This window comes from Lampetra planeri, chromosome 23 (assembly GCF_965212315.1).
Source record: "Lampetra planeri chromosome 23, kcLamPlan1.2.h2, whole genome shotgun sequence".
NCBI classification, from domain to species: Eukaryota; Metazoa; Chordata; class Hyperoartia; order Petromyzontiformes; family Petromyzontidae; genus Lampetra; species Lampetra planeri.
The window spans coordinates 130,090-143,722 of NC_136129.1; the positions used below are offsets into that span (position 1 = coordinate 130,090).

Here is a 13,633-nt window from a genome sequence, read left to right on the forward strand (position 1 = left end):
TGATAATAACGTGTATTACATATATAAAGTATTCTTAAATATATAAAAGCGACATTTCAGTCAATGCCCCTTTTTCAGAGCACATCACAGTTGGCCCTTCATGACGTCGTTTGTAAGAGGGTGGCCGAAAAATCAGGATACATTGGGTTATTGTATTTATTTGAACAAATCACGGAGGATTATTTAATTTAATTTTAACAAATGTTAAAAATGAATTTGATTAACATTAATGTTAGATTTATCTTCTGAAATGCATTTATGACCTCTTTTAAACTACAGCTGCCTTCTCTCTCGCATGCATAACAAATTGAATTAGTTCATCTTTAGTCAATGGCCGTTCTTCATATAATATTTTACGAGTTAAAGTGAGTTTGAGGTTACTTTAAAAATATAATGTAAATATAAATTTACTTCTGAGACATTTTATGCAGATCGCCCATAGGTTCATGGACTAAAATTGTATTTCTTTTGGTGATAAAACAGTCCCACGTGTGTTGGGATCCCAGTCGAGATGGGAGGAGTAATTGTGGATGTGTTGACTGCGTTGCTGTGGCAGGACCCAACCACGACTGTGGCGTGTGGAGCAGAGGGCACCTCATCCGGCAACGACCTCACGGTCTTGGCCCCCACCTCGTCCAACGAGGTGCTGGCGGCGGCCGACGAGTGGCTCTGCACGCAACCCTGCTGCCTTCCCCATGGCCGGCCGGAACCCTCCCCTGTACCAGCCACAGAGAACATCAGCGTGTCTGTGCCTGCACCCCAAGGTGAGTGTGCAATCACGCGACGTCGTGGCATCTCATTAGGGTGGCAGCCACCAACGCAAGGGCCGCTTTGGAGCCACTGCTGTTGCCGTTCATGAGTAACACAGGGAGCTGAAAACACCCAGCAGCCAACGCGACAGGCAAATCCTATTTCCCGCGAACTTGAACCTGAAAATTAAATGTGGAGCAAAATCTTCATGGTTCAGAGTAGCAGCACGGGTGATAGCTGGGGCCACTGAATATCCACGCCAGCCCCATCGGCAGAGCAGCGCCCTGCGATGACACCGGCTTCCGCCACCACCGTACCCTTTGTGCAGAGGAGGACGATGGCATTCCGGCGGCACGGCTCTCGCTGTTTGCACCCGAGCGGCTGAACCTCAGGTGGGAGAGCGACGTCTGCAAGGGTGCCGGCCTGCGCAACCTGGGGAACACCTGCTTCCTCAACGCCACGCTGCAGTGCCTCGCCTACACGCCGCCGCTCGCCAACTACCTGCTGCTGCAAGAGCACTGCAGCACCTGTAAGTACCCTCCCCCCTGGCACTCTCGTTACCCATGGGCTACGTTATTGTGTCAGTTATTTTGCTGCGATACATTTCCCACGTGATAAGCCACTTCGTTAAGCCATCATTTGTGGTCCAGGTCGCTTCTGAAGAAGCTAATTGATCAGTGGGCTTTATCTGGTAAGATGAAAAAATAAGTTTAGTTTTATTTGTAGATTTTTAAAAGGTGATTTGTTTACCTTACCAATACTTTGTACTCTTATCGTTTTTTGTATTGTTTGGTGTTGTAATGTTCTGACCCAGTGCCCCTACTCGACATTTTTTAAACAAAACCTCTTAGCTTATCGGATTCCTCCAGTATAAATATTCAGATTTTGATAAACACGAGCACATGTGGCGATAATTTTTAATAGGTCGGACAAATGTTGCTTTGGCTTGTAAATCATCTTGTGATGCAATTGGTACTTAGACGCAACATTCATCGCGATTGTTGCTGGTGCCAGGATTCTAGCCTTTCTTGTTACTCCCCAGCTGGGCTGAGTGCGAGTGACGTGCGCTGACGGATTGTGCCACCTGTGCCCTCGTTCGCAGGTCAACAGAGCGACTTTTGCCTGATGTGTGTCATGGAGCATCACGTTGTCAGCACGTTCAACAACTCGCAGAGAGTGCTGACACCCAAGGTCATCACTAAGAACATCACGCGTGAGTCCCACAACTACGTTCACACTTGCACTCTGAGAAGTTATCCCCCGCGATCTTTCTCCATCTGTGTTCCAAGTCCTTTGCACCACTCCTTTTGCCATATCTGTTGGGGAGCTCTTTAAGGATGTCATCAGATCCTGTACCTGTCACTTTGTCCCCATGTCCATTTCTCTGCAGGCATCGCCAAACACCTGCGCATTGGGAGACAGGAAGATGCCCACGAGTTTCTGCGATACGTGGTAGATGGCATGCAAGCCTCATGCCTCTATGGCCACAGCGAGTGAGTACTGCGCGCCAGTCAACATGCGGCAGTCGTTCTGCAGTTTGGTACCTCACGGCTTCCTCTTGGTTTTCTGCACGATTGTACTTCAACGTCTGTGAAAAGCTACTCACACTTTTGTGTGAAAACCTGGGAGATGCAGAGGACCGACCCTGCTGGCACCACGGTTCTTTCACCTTGGCCCTGACGTGGGCCATCTTTTGTTTGCGCATTTCACGTTGCCGATAAATATCGGAAAATCGATGTCTCAATGTGCGGTGGCCCCGTGACGACATTCCTCGTGTTGACGAGCGGCACGTGGCACGCCGAGCACAACAAAACTACCGGGCAACAGCACCGCGTGATGGCTGCCAGCGTGCCCCCAGCTCTGTGGCTGTGCCGTGAAGGTGGCTGCCCTGTGCAGACACTACCACGTTTGGTTGCTACAGAGCACGCGTTGCAGTGCTGAAGGGAAAGAGTGAATCAACAGCTCGGGCAATGGTGTAACTCCCACACACGCGTGTGCATACGGTAAAGGTGCTACTACTGCTGCTGTAACCACCGTGTGGTGTCGTTCTCTGTGACGTGGCAGGCTGGACAGATACACGGAGGCTACCACCCTCATTTACCAGATCTTCGGGGGTTACCTTCGATCACGTGGTGAGTTGTGCGCACTCCTCTAGAAACTTGTTAACCGCGAGCAGCAAGCGCACCATCACAGTGTAGACGCGCTCGCGTCGCAGCGTTTGCACACTCTCACGCACGTGCTACATAGAATAACCTTTTACCAGTTGGTGAAAACTACCAATTACCAATGTCAGTGGGGAGCGTGCATTTAGTTTTACTAAGTAACATGTGACGTCCCTTCCTAATGCATGTGTGCTTGTGTATTGCAGTGGAGTGCATGCAGTGCTGCAACCACTCCGACACCTTTGACACGTGCCTGGACATTGCACTCCATATTAATGTAAGCAATGACGAAGCCATCGCTTAACAGTTATAGATCTATGTACGGTGCGAAATAAGTTAAACGTGCATACATCACATACGTGAACAACCCCCATTCTCCACTAAGTGGCGGTGATGTCACCACGGTGCTTGTGCCAACCTGAGTGCACTTTAAGGCCACATGAAGTGTCGAACGCCCGCTGGCAGGTCACGGGACAGACCCAAGTGCCATGGGTTGACCGAGATGACTGGCCGATGCACCACCTGTGCTCCCTGCTGTGCCAACATCCACCACACACACGCATACATGAATCAGCCACTTAACATCCAAACACACTGCCGGTAGCGTACGTGATCTCTTTTCTTTGTCGTACGATTTCATACAAGATGCGGGTTTTCAGAGTTGCCGTCACAATAACATTCTGCAGATGTTCATGGAATGCTTCTTAGAGTCCTCATTTGCGTTTCACTCTGTCGGCCAACAGAACTCATCAGATCTTGTAGAGGCTTTTGAGGAGTTTTTTACCAAGGAGACGTTGGACGAATACACCTGCGGAATGTGAGTGGGCATCGTGTGTTGACACCCTGGAATCATTTGTAGCTTCAAAAGTCTGCAGATTAAATCAAATTATAATAAAATATATTAATAAACATATTATATAAATACATTGAAAATAACTTACAATATATAATAAAAGTAACAATTTTTTATTTTAAGAAATGAATAAAAAATAACGAACAACAAAAAGTGAGTAGACTTATTGTTTAAAAGTTTGGGAACACGTGCGATGGCTGGCGTTGTTGTTGTCGTGCAGGTGCTGCTGCAAAGGGGAAGCGACGAAGACGATGGCTCTCCACCGCCTGCCCAACGTCCTCACCGTCTCCATCAAGCGGTACAACCTCTACGGCGTCAAGATCAACCGGGTAACGATTCTGCCCCCCCACATCGTTCTAATTAAATTATTTGACAGCCCTTTGTCAGGTCAATGCTGGAGAAAATGCCTCTCCATGTTGGAATAGGTCCGACAGATAGACTCGCCCCCCGTCATGTGACTGTAGAATTTCCACCACTTGCTCAGGGCTATAAACAGGAGATGAGCACCGTCTTCAACGCTCAAATGAGCGAGACATCACGTCATCACTTTGACGTGTAACTGAGATGGTGCCTATCTCTGCTGCCCACCCCACCACCCCTGCCGTTTCCTCTCCTAACGTTCGTCTCTGCCGCGCTGCCTCCCCCTCCTGTGCGCTGCCTGTAGAACATCACCTACCCGGAGCACCTGGACATGCAACGCTTCACCTCAACGTCTCAGGGCGAGCCCGTGATCTACTCCCTGTACTCGGTGCTGGTGCACAAGGGAGCTGACTCCAACAGGGGTCATTATTATTGCTACAATAAGGTAATTCCATTTGTTACCATCAAACAAAAACATCGCACATCTGCAATGAGCCTATAATCTTACCAATGTCCGATAGAGAAGAATAATTAAAAGTCTTGCGTCTGTTCTTGCGTCTTGATGTACTCCAATCGGTGTTGTATTGTAGTGTTGTTGTTGTAACTTTCTGACCCGCCCCTACTGGACATCTGTTTAAAAGAGCTTCGTAGACCATCGAATTCTTTCAGTACAAATAAAGATTCTGATTCTGATGAAATTGGTCCAAGGTCATCCATGCAGAAATATGTTCAGGCAGATCGTTTCGTAACTTCAGCACCATCACAGCAACCGTAACACGCTCTGCAGCTCTGACGATGGGGTGATGCTCTTTACGAACTTGTTGTCTAGAGTGTGTATTGTGTGTTGTTATTACATGTACGGAGGAATCTGGGTGCAGTTGTGTAAACATTGTAACCAAGTGTAGCTGTGCTTTGACTGTGCGCAGATCAGCGATGGACAATGGTGCTGCATGAACGACTCCATCGTGCGGCACGTCGACACCAAGGCAGTTATGAACGAGCAGGCCTACATGCTCTTCTATATTCGGTAAGTCACCTTCTCTCCCCTTCACTTTAACCTGCACTTACAACCGTCCCCCAGACCAGCTCACTGGAAAGATATTGCCTTATGCGAGCAGCAGTGTCTCCTTTAAAGGCAGGTGTTAACGGTTTGCGACGCGTTGGTGCGTGCATGCAGGTCCCCAGAATTGAACGCGCCGCCAGCGGACAGCTACTGCCCGCTGGAGCACGTCAAGGCGACGTCCCGGTCGTGCCTCAAACGGTGCCACTCGGCGAAGGTAGACCCCGGACCCAGTCTCCGGACAGCAGCTCTCCTCACCGGCGCGCAAGGTAAAGGATGGATTTGAAACGTCGCCCAGTGTGCGTGGAAATGCCCAGGGAGAATGTACACCCTGACAGCGCATCATTTTATGTTAAGGGAATGGTGAAGTACAACGATCTTCTTGTTTATACTTTAGACCGGTTTTGTTTCATTCTCCCAATGTCGAGCGGTTTGGACTTTAGCGCCATCATCTTCTTTATCTCCAGAAACCCAAGATGTCGGACCGCCCCAACGGGGACAACTGCCGGAGCCACTGCAAGTGCGACAGCAGGAACAGCAGCAGCTACCGGGAACACCAGAAACGCAACAGCCGTTGCCGCTAGTCCCAGAGCAGCCACCACCACCACCCCGATCTCACAGCAGCCGCTGCCATTCCACCAGCAACCACCGCCAGTCCTGCAGCAGCCACCACCACCACCGCCGCCGGTCTCATAGAAGCTGCCGTCAGCACCACAGCAGCTGCTGCCACCGCGTGTCCCACAGCAGCCAGTCCAACAGCAGCCAGTCCAACAGCAGCCACCGCCACCAGTCCCACCACAGCCACCGCCACTCTGGTCGCACAGCAGCCACCACTGGTGTAACAACTGGCACTCGCCCCACCAAGAGAAGTCGCTGGTTAAAATCCATGATCACGTGTCTAACCTCTTGCTTCCTCTCAAGATCAAACTAATTTTGAGAGACATTTTACGAAGGCACCAGGCAGAGGCTCACCATGGCGTCGCCCGCCCCCCAAAATGTACTCATCGCCGGCTCCACCACCAGCCTCTGAAATCACTTGAACATCATTGGAATCACCTTGGACTCGACATTCTCACTCCACGACCACATTCTCAACACAATAAAGAGCTGCAATCACTAGCTCAGGGCCTCATGGCACGCCCGTCCAATGATGACCGCCGTCCGACGAGATAGAAAACATTTAAAGCAACTCTGACCTCACAATCCACGAAGAAAGAAAATATTTTGAAGTTCACTAGGTTAGTTTTCTACCTGATGACGAATGCTTGTGTTGCAATCGAAACGTCGTATTCTATTATTTTATTTATTTATTTTCTACGTGACTTTACCAAAAGAACCAAAGAGTATTTACACTATGAGACCTCCTTTACCAGTGGCAAAGGAGGTCTCATAGTGTAAATGCTTACCCCGAGCACTCAATACTCTGATAGTGCGCTGTTTTTGAGTTGTATGCCTTTTGGCATCTTCTGGTCCAACACCAATGGAGACTAGGCTCGAAGAAAAGCTGTCTCGGGTGTGGACCAATCAACTTCAAGGACAGTGCATATCATTATCAGAGTGGTTTCTTTTGTTTGCATTTTGACTGCTTGTGTTGTGGTTATTGCAAACATGATGCCTTATATAAAGGTGTCAGTTTTGTACCAGTTTAAAGGGTAAAAACCTACTACTATATTTTGCCACTGGTAAAGGAGGTCTCATAGTGTAAATGCTTACCCCGAGCTCTCAATACTCTGATAGTGCGCTGTTTTTGAGTTGTACGCCTTTTGGCATCTTCTGGTCCAACACCAATGGAGACTAGGCTCTAAGAAAAGCTGTCTCGGGTGTGGACCAATCAACTTCAAGGACAGTGCATATCATTATCAGAGTTGTTTCTTTTTGTTTGCATTTTGACTGCTTGTGTTATGGTTATTGCAAACATGATGCCTTGTATAAAGGTGTCAGTTTTGTACCAGTTTAAAGGGTAAAAACCTACTACTATATTTTGCCACTGGTAAAGGAGGTCTCATAGTGTAAATGCTTACCCCGAGCTCTCAATACTCTGATAGTGCGCTGTTTTTGAGTTGTACGCCTTTTGGCATCTTCTGGTCCAACACCAATGGAGACTAGGCTCTAAGAAAAGCTGTCTCGGGTGTGGACCAATCAACTTCAAGGACAGTGCATATCATTATCAGAGTTGTTTCTTTTTGTTTGCATTTTGACTGCTTGTGTTATGGTTATTGCAAACATGATGCCTTGTATAAAGGTGTCAGTTTTGTACCAGTTTAAAGGGTAAAATCCTACTACTATATTTTGCCACTGGTAAAGGAGGTCTCATAGTGTAAATGCTTACCCCGAGCTCTCAATACTCAGATAGTGCGCTGTTTTTGAGTTGTACGCCTTTTGGCGTCTTCTGGTCCAACACCAATGGAGACTAGGCTCTAAGAAAAGCTATCTCGGGTGTGGACCAATCAACTTCAAGGACAGTGCATATCATTATCAGAGTTGTTTCTTTTTGTTTGCATTTTGACTGCTTGTGTTATGGTTATTGCAAACATGATGCCTTGTATAAAGGTGTCAGTTTTGTACCAGTTTAAAGGGTAAAAACCTACTACAATATTTTGCCACTGGTAAAGGTGGTCTCATAGTGGAAATGCTTACCCCGAGCTCTCAATACTCTGATAGTGCGCTGTTTTTGAGTTGTACGCCTTTTGGCGTCTTCTGGTCCAACACCAATGGAGACTAGGCTCTAAGAAAAGCTGTCTCGGGTGTGGACCAATCAGCTTCAAGGACAGTGCACATCATTATCAGAGTTGTTTCTTTTTGTTTGCATTTTGACTGCTTGTGTTGTGGTTATTGCAAACATGATGCCTTGTATAAAGGTGTCAGTTTTGTACCAGTTTAAAGGGTAAAATCCTACTACTATATTTTGCCACTGGTAAAGGAGGTCTCATAGTGTAAATGCTTACCCCGAGCTCTCAATACTCTGATAGTGCGCTGTTTTTGAGTTGTACGCCTTTTGGCGTCTTCTGGTCCACCAATGGAGACTAGGCTCTAAGAAAAGCTGTCTCGGGTGTGGACCAATCAACTTCAAGGACAGTGCACATCATTATCAGAGTTGTTTCTTTTTGTTTGCATGTTGACTGCTTGTGTTGTGGTTATTGCAAACATGATGCCTTGTATAAATGTGTCAGTTTTGTACCAGTTTAAAGGGTAAAAACCTACTACTATATTTTGCCACTGGTAAAGGAGGTCTCATAGTGTAAATGCTTACCCCGAGCTCTCAATACTCTGATAGTGCGCTGTTTTTGAGTTGTACGCCTTTTGGCATCTTCTGGTCCAACACCAATGGAGACTAGGCTCTAAGAAAAGCTGTCTCGGGTGTGGACCAATCAACTTCAAGGACAGTGCATATCATTATCAGAGTTGTTTCTTTTTGTTTGCATTTTGACTGCTTGTGTTATGGTTATTGCAAACATGATGCCTTGTATAAAGGTGTCAGTTTTGTACCAGTTTAAAGGGTAAAAACCTACTACAATATTTTGCCACTGGTAAAGGTGGTCTCATAGTGGAAATGCTTACCCCGAGCTCTCAATACTCTGATAGTGCGCTGTTTTTGAGTTGTACGCCTTTTGGCGTCTTCTGGTCCAACACCAATGGAGACTAGGCTCTAAGAAAAGCTGTCTCGGGTGTGGACCAATCAGCTTCAAGGACAGTGCACATCATTATCAGAGTTGTTTCTTTTTGTTTGCATTTTGACTGCTTGTGTTGTATAAAGGTGTCAGTTTTGTACCAGTTTAAAGGGTAAAACCCTACTACTATAACCAAAGAGTAATTCCTGAAGTCATGAAAGCTTCAAATCAAGTTTTAATCCAAGAAGACTTGAAAAACCCAGCACGAAAGTGCTTAAAATCACGCCACCCATTCTGGGAAACAGGAGCCGAGATCCATGCAGGCAGCACCAACCCATTATGTCTTGGGGTTGCTGTTTATTCCCTGGCCAATCGTCAAGCGAGTTGGCACCAGGAACGTTATTGTGATGGTGACCGCAAAATGAACTGTCCCATAACAAATGAAGACAGAGGTTGCATCCTCCGCAACGCGAGGCCGGAGTGCGGTCTCAGTGAGGTCGTGCAAGGTATTCCCGTACGGTTCTTGTCTCTGTTCATTTAAAATGCGGGGCTTTTATTTCGTGTTCTCTCGGGGATTTAAAAAGTCACCGCTGTTGCAAAGTATTTATTTATTTATTGAACTGTGAATACGTCGGCATTTTTTAAACTACATATCTGTTACTCTTCTTTTACATACGTGGCGTGCACATTTCAATGGACACGCTAACCGTAGCGCCAAGCCGTTACCACGTGAAATATACGGATAAATGATGAACTTCGCCAAGCACTTTATTTCCATCGTCCATGATACCTCCAGAAACAGCAGTTTCTGAAATCGTGAATGTAGATCGGTGACACTTCGGTCTCCTCGGGGTTTTTATCGTTTGTACAAAAGCAGCTCAAAGTGTGGGAAGGGAAAGCGAGATTAATGTTTTCCAGAGATTTTGTCTACCTCGTTTTGTATTTGCACTTGACATCAATATATACTTGTCGTGACAAAACTGGTCTCGTTCCCATTTCTTACTTTGCCATCGCAGTGTGTGTGTGTATGTGTCTTTGTGTGTGGGTGTATGTGTGTGTATGGGTGTGGATGTGTGTGTATGTGTCTGGTTATGTGTGTGTGTATGTGTTTATGTGTGTATTTATGTGTGTATATATGTGCGTGTGCTCGCTAACAGCACTTGCCCCAACAGCCTGATTGTCTATACGGGGGATCTTTGTCTTTGTATGTCTGTGTGCACGTGTTTGTGTGTGTGTGTTTATGTTTACCTTCTTTAGCACCGTACACAGCCAACAGTGCTAATCTGAGGTATGGGGGAACGACAACAAACTAAACACAAAATGCAGAAGTGGCGTGCAACTAGCACAGGAGTACACTTGTGTACACGTGCACTTGCTGTACTTGTCAGAAATGTTTGTGGGTAAGAGGTCAAAACCGCGTTTCTGACCTAATTAAATGTTGAATATAAAAAGTGGATAAAAGGTAAAGGTACAGCCCCTGCGGTTGTTCACGCCACTGCCGGCAAATGGGGCCTCCACGAGAGGGAGCTGCAGAGAGCCCCTGTGAGGGTAATTGGTACTACTCCTCCACACTGGTCAGGACGTCTTGGAAGATGAGGTCGTCAAATATAAAGTTAGATATACCTGCCGCTTACAACATTTGACCGTAACGCGTTCGGTGGCGATGCGTTTCTTGCTGGGCCCAAATCCAAGGCGGCGTGTGAAGAAAAACGGGGCCCAGAGAATGTTGACTCCAGCACTGGGGGGGTGCCGGTACACTGGGACAACTGCTGTGGGTGCGGTTTCTCAATCGCCCAGCCACGTGGAGGAGTCGCCACTGATATGAAACGCAACGTCATCGTCTCATCTAATCAACCCGTTCACCCGTGAAGCGGTGGCCTGGCCGTTAGCGCACACTGACCACTGCCAGCTAAGTTCGATTCCCGGCCACGGCTAACGTCAGTGCTGAGTGACATCTGAACAGATCTTTGGGCTGCCTCACCTTCACACCAACTCATACTGACCAGCGTGGTGAAGTATGACCAAACACCCCCCCCCCATTTACTGACACAGAGTGGGGGGCTCTTACCTCCGCTGTGGATTGACAGAGGGCCGCCATCTATGCTGAGCCCACGCCAGTATAATCGCAGCATCCCTCTGCAATTGCTCTGCTGTGACACCTGAAGGCACACAAACACACAAGTGGGTGGCCAGGTGCAGGGAGGGTGACGTCTCATTCAATGAATAAAAAATGAAAGGGAACCCGCCACGGATATTCACCAAGCGGCAATGAGAGCGTCGTGGTGATGCTGCAGCTGTCAGAAACCCGCCACACTATGCAGTGCGGGCACGAGTTGACAATTTAAACCCCACACATCCACTACTTTCCTTGTCAACACCCTCAGCATTAAATTAACATTGCAGAATTTTATAGTTCAAACATTCAATGATCGTCCTACACTAAGTGGTCATTTAATTATCGTTTTACGAGTCATACGATTTAACAACGCAAACATTTAAAAGATCGTTACTCAAACGCTACAGCTATTGAGAGAGCTACTGTGGAATTCTGCTAAATCCAAGAAAAGTAACTTAATGGAAAATTCTGCATTTTTATAGTAATGGTTTGAAAAGGATTTCGCACAGTTAATGATGCAACTACTGGCTCAGGGCAACCGCAGCTCAAGTGTGAACGCCTTCACTATGAGAGGGGTGACCCTGCAGGGTTGAGTAGAGATCTCTATCCCACCCTGTATAGAGCAGTCAACGCGTGTTTAATACTGAGAACTACTCAGCGCACACGGCGGCAAGAGCGCACTTTATGAATGGAATCGGTCATCATTGACGAATGTTGGAGTCTTTTTCGATTTAAAGCTTTCGTGACTGCAGGGATTCATATTCTTGGTTCTTTCGGTAAAGTCACGTAGAAGGGAAATAATAAAATAATAAAAACAAACAATACAATTCTCACGACGTTTCGATTGCAACACAAGCAATCATCATCAGGTGTGAAACCCACAGCAAGAAAATTGAGGTTTTCACACCTGATGATGATTGCTTGTGTTGCAATCGAAACGTCGTGAGAATTTAATTGTTTTATTTTTATTACTTTATTATTCTTAGGTTTTTTCGGTACCGAAAAACCTAAGAATATGATTCCTTGCAGTCACGAAAGCTTCAAATCTAGAATTATTACTTTATTATTTTCCTTCTACGTGACTTTACCGAAAGAACCAATAATATGAATCCCTGCAGTCACAAATGCTTTAAATCGAAATTGTTGCGTTTTAGCAAATAGCCCCAGGGTCATCCAGTTCCACTCGATATTCAGCTCGAGTTGGACCGAACATTCGGGTCAGACGGCCAGTCGAGAGGGTCGCACGCATCTTCAATGGAGCCTCCATCAAGGCATTGTTGTATTTCCCGATGGGCCAGAGCAGCAACTGATGCCACCCAAAGGTGACGAAACCTTTTAACGTAGCGGCCGTCACGTAATTCACTTTCATCGACCATATCGAGATGAGCACTGCAGTCAGGATCACGGCAGATGTTCTGTGTACGTGGAGTGGTGGTGCTGTTATTTTTACTGTTATTTTATTTCAACCACGTAAGTCCCACTGAGCTACAAAGCGCTTTTATAAGAAGCGACCTAGCCACAGATGATAGCTCAACAAAGTGGCTTCTCGTGTGGACATTTAGAGCAGCCACATATTCTCAACACGTCGATTCTAAATGTGGATGGGAACACCGCAGCACCGGGAGAGAAATCCACGCGACCAGGTGGAGAGAGACACCGCAGACTCCAAATCTACAGCAGCAGCAGCAGGCGTCGGGGTCGAACCCACGACCTCCTGCACACCGGGCGAGGTAGTTAACATCTCCTAGCCACCGTGGCGACCCGAAGCCTTCATCCAGCAGTGGACTGCCAACACGGCATGGGGCATCACTGCGGGTCTACAAAGGTACCTGGTTGGAGGATGTGGAGCTGAGTGGACTTGCCGATGAGCGGTTCCGGCGGTGTCAAGATCGGCCTATGTGGAGGAGGAGGAGGCTCGTGAGGGACGCTCACAACAACGAGCGGAGAGGCGGGCGGATAAAACGCGGCGAGCGGCTAAAACGCGGCGAGTTGGCACAGCTGGTGGCGTCTGCAGCCATCTCGAGTCGGTCAACCCCATGGCACCTGCAGGGTTCTGTCCCGTGACCTCCTGTCAGCGAGCCTTCGACACTTCGCGTGGCCTAAGAGTGCACCTAGCCTGGCACCAACGCCGCGGGGACGTCACCGCCACTTAGTGGCGAATGGTGACGGCTGCTGCTGTTGTTGTTGATGCCGCTTGTGTGGACTGTCCTACTGTACGTTGACTTCGATGATTTTCCGTGGGGGAGGTGGGACCAGCGATGGACGAGTCCATGTTGGGAGTTGGTGTAGGGGGGGGGGGATTTGTTGTTCCCTTGCCCACGTGACCTCGTGGTGTGAATGCCCCTCCCTCTCTTTCTCTGTCTCCACGTGGCATGGGGCGGAGGAGGAGAGGGAGGCCGGGCACGTGACAGCTGCAGCGACGAGGCTGTCCGCCTGTGGGTGGCTGCTGCAGCGCGCCAGCTGCTGTGCCCCCTCTGCCTGGAGAAGTCCTCTAAGCCCGTGGTCATCCTGCCCTGCCACCTGTATACTCGCCCGCACTCTCACCTGTACTCAGCTGCACGCACACTCACCTGTATACTCACCTGTGCGTTGACTCGCCTGCACGCTCACATGTACATTCACCTGCACTCACGCCTGTACATTCACCTGCACTCACGCCTGTACACTCACCTGCATTCTCACATGGACACTCAACTGCACTCTCGCCTGTAGACTCGCCTCCAC

General features: G+C 47.9%; 1 long non-coding RNA gene across 1 annotated transcript; it reads right to left on the bottom strand.

Annotated features, from left to right (window-relative positions):
• Positions 1–3,931: 3,931 nt before the first annotated feature.
• LOC144726194 (uncharacterized) lies at positions 3,932–13,186 on the bottom strand. The gene is made up of 3 exons (XR_013587243.1): positions 12,739–13,186; positions 10,862–10,952; positions 3,932–5,997 (listed from the first exon to the last, which is right to left on the bottom strand). It is a non-coding gene; the product is annotated as an uncharacterized LOC144726194 (long non-coding RNA).
• Between the last annotated feature and the right edge of the window lie 447 nt (positions 13,187–13,633).